We start from the raw sequence: 6,000 nt of genomic DNA on the forward strand, positions 1-6,000 counted from the left end.
AGGGATATTTATCAAAGTACTGTAATTTGAAAGCTGAATCAACATACATAAAGTCAAGAAACAAGTCAGACTTTTAGACAGATATCACACATTGTTAGTGTAACAAAAATATATCCATCTCTGATTTTTAGTCTCTTTGCAACAATTTTTAAGAACATTAGGCAATAATGATTTGAACAATGTAAGGAGATTGATCTTAGGTTGATTAATATTTAGAAGAAGATTTAAAGTTAATTTTTAAAAGTCATTATCAGAATTTTATATGTAATCAAAATTTAACCAAAACTCAAATCATTTTTAATCTTTAAATTTTGAATGCTGAAATTATAATAGGTAGGTAAGTGCAATCAATTTCATTTGAAGTATAGGGAAACTGTACAACCAAATACAGTATTTGTTTACATATGAAATTTTTAAAATTACTGTGCACTGTTTATTAGGAGTAGCAAAACTTGGCACCTTGAATAAGTTAATCAAGTCAAATACCCAACTGCCTTCTCTTATGGTTTGGAGTGAATATCCTAAAAAACAGCTCGATTATAGTAATTACATATTTTTTAAATGGTGAATATTTTGAGAGTGGGATCTGTGTCAATTACTAGGCTACTGTCTCTCAGCTCTAAATCTACCTTTCTATACTTCTGTGACTCCAGTGAGGCTGTGACCCTGCAAATTACATTTCTCTTTTCTCAGCTACATTCTTGATAGGTTCTGCCAGCAGGGAACACTAAAGGAAGTTTGGAAGGTAGAAAGACAGGAGGAGGGATTACTTCCTGTTTTTGTGGCTAGTCACCCTAGAAATGACCCTTCACTCTTGTTCAGCCACCAGCTTATTTTGGCACTACCAAAGCTAGCCTCACTGCACCCCTCAGAGGCATCGGCAGCTGCAAAGCAGTCTCCTCTCCTCAGAAGTCTCAGCTCTGGGCTCTGTGGCACCACTTCTTTATGATACCAGCAGAAACTGGGCTGCATCCCCCTCCTTAGAAAACTGACTTTCAGCTCCATTGGGCTTCACCTTTCCTTTTGTTCATTCATCCCCAGTAGTTACAGCTGCTTCTCACTGTTTTTTGTTACTTCAGGTTTCCCATTTTGCTGTTTCAGCTTCCTGAGACTCATGTCCCAGCTCCCTAAAGTAAATTCTCTCTGTTGAATAACCTAATGTGCTTTCTATTTTGCTGACTAGACTGAGTGAAACACAGCACACACTTATTCTTACTTATATTAACAGTACCTAGAACTATGTTCAGCTTATACTTATTGCTTAATAGTTATTCAATAAATGTTTATTTTTGTTCTTAAGAAAATCAGTAAAATGGGTAAGAAAAGAACATGAGTGCCAACTAAAAAACAGGTGCTCACTCTTTTTTTTTTCTCTTTCCTTCTTTCCTTCGTTTTTTCCTTCCTTTCTCCCTTCCTTCCTTATTTTCTTCTTCCCTTTCATTATCACACTTAAATCCCTAGAGCAACTGAAAGGTAAATATTATCACCCCCTATTTTACAAGCAGATAAATTGAGTCAGAGAAAATTAAAGTGACTTACGCACATGAGAAATCCACTAAATTTTAGTGAAGGATTTGTACAAACCCATTAAATGGTAACGAAGTATTTATACTGTCTGGACCTAAAGTTCAAACACATTTTATTACATCACACATGATGATATATTAACCAAATAATAACAAAAATAGCAAGAGAAATTCCTTCTTCTTTACTCTAGAAAATGGCATTTAGTGTTCAAAACATCTTGTAGTTTTACTTTAATCCTTGGGGTTTGGTTATCAATTTTTGGTAAGAATTAATGTTTTTAATATCTACTTCTAACTTACATGATGAGAACTATAAAACATTGATAAAGGAAACTGAAGATGATTCAAAGAATGGAAAAATAGCCCATGCTCTTGGATTGGAGGAATTAATATTGTTAAAATGGCCATATTACCCAAAGCAATCTATAGCTTTAATGCAATCCCTATCAAATTACCCATGACATTTTTCACAGAACTAGAACAAATAATCCTAAAATTTATATGGAACCACAGAAGACCCAGAATTGACAAGATAATTCTGTGTAAAAAGAACAAAGCTGGAGGCATAACCCTCCCAGGCTTCAGACAATATACAGAACAGTATGGAAGTTCCTTAAAAATAGAGTTACTATATCATCCAACAATCCTGCTCCTCGGCATATATCCAGAAAAGACAAAATCTTTAATTCAAAAAGATACATGCACCCCAATGTTCACAGCAGCACTGTTTACAATAGTCATGGAAGCAACCTAAATATCCATTGACAGATGAATGGACAAAGAAGATATGGTATATATACACAATGGAATACTACTCAACCATAAAAAAGAATGAAATAGGGACTTCCCTGGTGGCGCAGTGGTTAAGAGTCCACCTGCCGATGCAGGGGACACGGGTTCGTGCCCCGGTCCAGGAAGATCCCACATGCCGCAGAGCGGCTGGGCCCGTGAGCCATGGCCGCTGAGCCTGTGCGTCCGGAGCCTGTGCTCCATAATGGGAGTGGCCACAACAGTGAGAGGCCCACGTATCGCAAAAAAAATAAAAAAAATAAAAAATGAAATAATGTCATTTGTAGCAACAAGAATGGACCTAGATTATCACACTAAGTGAACTATGTGAGACAAAGGTAAGTATCATATGATACCACTTATTTGTGGAATCTAAAAAAATGATACAAATAAACTTATTTACAAAACAGAAACAGACTCACAGACATAGAAAACAATCTTATGGTTATCAAAGGGGAAATGTGAGAGGGAGGGATAAATTAAGAGGTTAGGATTAACATATACACACTACTATACATAAAACAGATAAACAACAAGATCCCACTGTATAACACAGGGAACTAGATTCCTTATCTTGTAATAGCCTAAAATGGAAAAGAATCTGAAAAAGAATATATATATATATAAACATACATATATATGTGTATATATATATATATATATATATATATATATATATAAAAAACTGAATCACTTCGCCTTACACCTGAAACGAACACATTTTGTATCAACTATACTTTGATAAAAAAATAAAAATAAATTGTGCAGTTATAATTTCCCCCCAAAAAAACAATATCTACTTCTAATTTAAAAATTAGAAAGCTAAACATCCAAATATAATTTTTTTCCTTCACTACCCTACAAGTGTTATTTCAAGGTTGCCTGTGAGAAGTCAAAGGCAAATCCAATTTTGCTCTTTTTTAATATAATATTACTTCTAATTTTTTGGATTATTGTGGAGCCTTTTTCCTTATCTTTAGAGTTGGAAAACCCCACTGAGATTTTTGTTTGTTTGCTTGTTTTTTTGTTTTTAGTATGGATTTGTACACTACTGTTCCCTGAAACATAACTACTCAGGCTCTACATTTTCTTGCTATGGTCATTTTTTTAAATCAGTAATGCTTTCTTCTGTTATTTTTAAATTATCATTTTTTCTCTATTTGTTTCTAGTCTGTTCTCCAGGGTTGTCATCTTTTCTCTCATTGTGAACATTACTTTATCCTTTTCATCTATGTTCTTAGACTATTTTTCTAATATACCTCCTACTACTGTAATTTGATTTTCTATGCCATTTGAACTTCTACCTAATGCTGTCATTGTGATTTTTAATCCATACATCACTGTTTTGCTCTACTTGAAATTTTTTGACCTAAAAATACTTCATATTCATGATATATATTTTAGCCTCACTTATGCAACATCTTCTTGAAATCTGCTGAGAACACAAGTCTAATACATTCTTTATTTAAAAAGAAATTTAGTTCAAATGGATACTTTTTCAGTTTCCTAAAGTGGTTCTCTTCTTTCTAAGCCCCAAGATCTTTTCTGAGATTTTATTATTTTTTTCCTTCTGTTTGCAATTCCTTAAAAGAGTTGTATTGACTCACCCTAATTTCCCATATGTCTTTGATCCATGTCATACTGAAGCTGGGTTCTGTAAGAGTTTCATGACTCAGGTCGCCTCCTGAGTTTTTATCGGTAGGATCTTTGAGTTGTAAGAATACTTTACCTATTCATAGAGTTGTTCTGGTTTTATTGCTGTTTATTTTTAATGCAACTGTTAGGCAGGGTGTGAAAGTAGGGTTTAGGAAGAAAAACAGAATATTTATTCAAGGTAAGGGATTTCATCTCTGTGACACAGACATGGAACAAACATCAATTGAAAAACACCCACCTTCCATTCCTAGATTACAGAATCAGGGCACATTTGGCAGTTGGAGGAAAAGGTATATTACTGGAAAGTACTATCCCTCCCGAAAGTGATGACATTATTGGATTACCTATGACACTTAAGAACTTGGTTTACGCATGTTTACTTTTGCTTTAAACTTCAACCTGGGAATGAGGTTTTGCTCTCCTCTACCCAATGTTTTGTGGCTGCGGCAGGGGTGAGGGAACCAATGTCAGAGAGAAGAAATGGGTATTGGTATAACCAAGAATGAACTTCAAGAGGGGCACAGAATTAAACTGAACAAATGATAGATGCTACAAACAAAACAGAGCAATGTCAAATTCATTTCAAGGCTGCCAAACACTAGAAAGTCAGGGAGAGGTTGCTACAACTGAAAGTGACCAAATGAGGTACATCAAGTTTGGAAGCCAGCAATTAAGATGTAGGCTTACGAGAATATTGTGAGGAAGTTGGATATAACTCATCAAAAAGGGAGGAGGATGACTCAAATGACTCAAAAAAGGTATATATATATATATATATATATATATATATATTATACCCAGGAAATTAAAACTAAAATCCAAATTTATTTGATCATATTAACAGTTATCTTTTCCCTGAACAATACATAGATTGAACTTTTATAGAATGTACGATAAAATATTTCCTTATAAAGTATGTTTTATTCACGGAACTTAAGAAATAAGAAAGGAAAAGTATAAATTTACTTGTTTGGGTTGTGGTGGTGTTTTAATGTACCCATTTAGAATGAGGTACGTTAATAACTCCCATTATTATCATGCACGAGACTTTATTCCAATGTGATTCTAAAACCCCACTGTAAATTCCTATATAGGTAGGTTAAAAGCCTAGAATTTATTCACTTAAATCCATTCTAGAAAGATTTCCCAACTGTAGAGAGTGGAAATTAATACCAAGGACAAAATTTCATAAGACTCTGGCAAAAAAGGAAGAACATATTTTTAAAAAATTAACATACATAGTTGTTTGTTTAAGCAACAGTGCAGCACTCAGATATTCAAAATCATTTTGTTCTATGAACATGATCCATCAATTCTGGAATAATGAAGTATACCAAAGGTTGAATTTGTGAAAGATGGGCTGCAAAAAGTCATGACGCTACAATAATCCTACTATACTCCCTCAACTTTAATTTCATTTTACTGAGTTTAACAATCTGAGGGTGAAAGGGTAACTGCATTCTTTTCACCAACACCCAGGTAGCTGCAATCCCCAGAGCATGGCATTACATTTAAGAACTACAGTAACTGTATTAGTGAAAGCGTATTGCCCACTCCATCATCACCTTTTCTCCTACACTGAGAACATCAGCTAAAATAGTTAGGAACCAATCCTTTAACTCATTCTGACTTTGCATGTTATTTATTTATTTATTTTTTGCCTATACATTCTTAATGAACTAAATATTTTGTTTTCTTCTTTACATCTTATATTTTAAAATAATGTATTTGAAGTGGTTTTTAAGATGTATGTTAGTACAAGATAAAATGGAAGTAAAAATCTGAAAAATGAAAAGGGAGATATAAGACAGTTAAGTTTAAGAACTGGTAGTCAAAATTCATGCTGTGTATATTTTTCATAGACTGAACTTCTGGGCTATTTTTTTAAGTCAATTAAAAGAAGAAAACAGAACAGTTTAATCACATTTTTGTATAATTCTCCACTGAAGAGTGTTTATAAAACTTCAGTGAGGGGCTTCCCTGGTGGTGCAGTGGTTGAGAGTCCGCCTGCCGATGCAGGGGACACGGG

The sequence above is a fragment of the Lipotes vexillifer genome, unplaced genomic scaffold (assembly GCF_000442215.2).
Source record: "Lipotes vexillifer unplaced genomic scaffold, Lipotes_vexillifer_v1.1 scaffold592, whole genome shotgun sequence".
Lineage (NCBI taxonomy): Eukaryota > Metazoa > Chordata > Mammalia > Artiodactyla > Lipotidae > Lipotes > Lipotes vexillifer.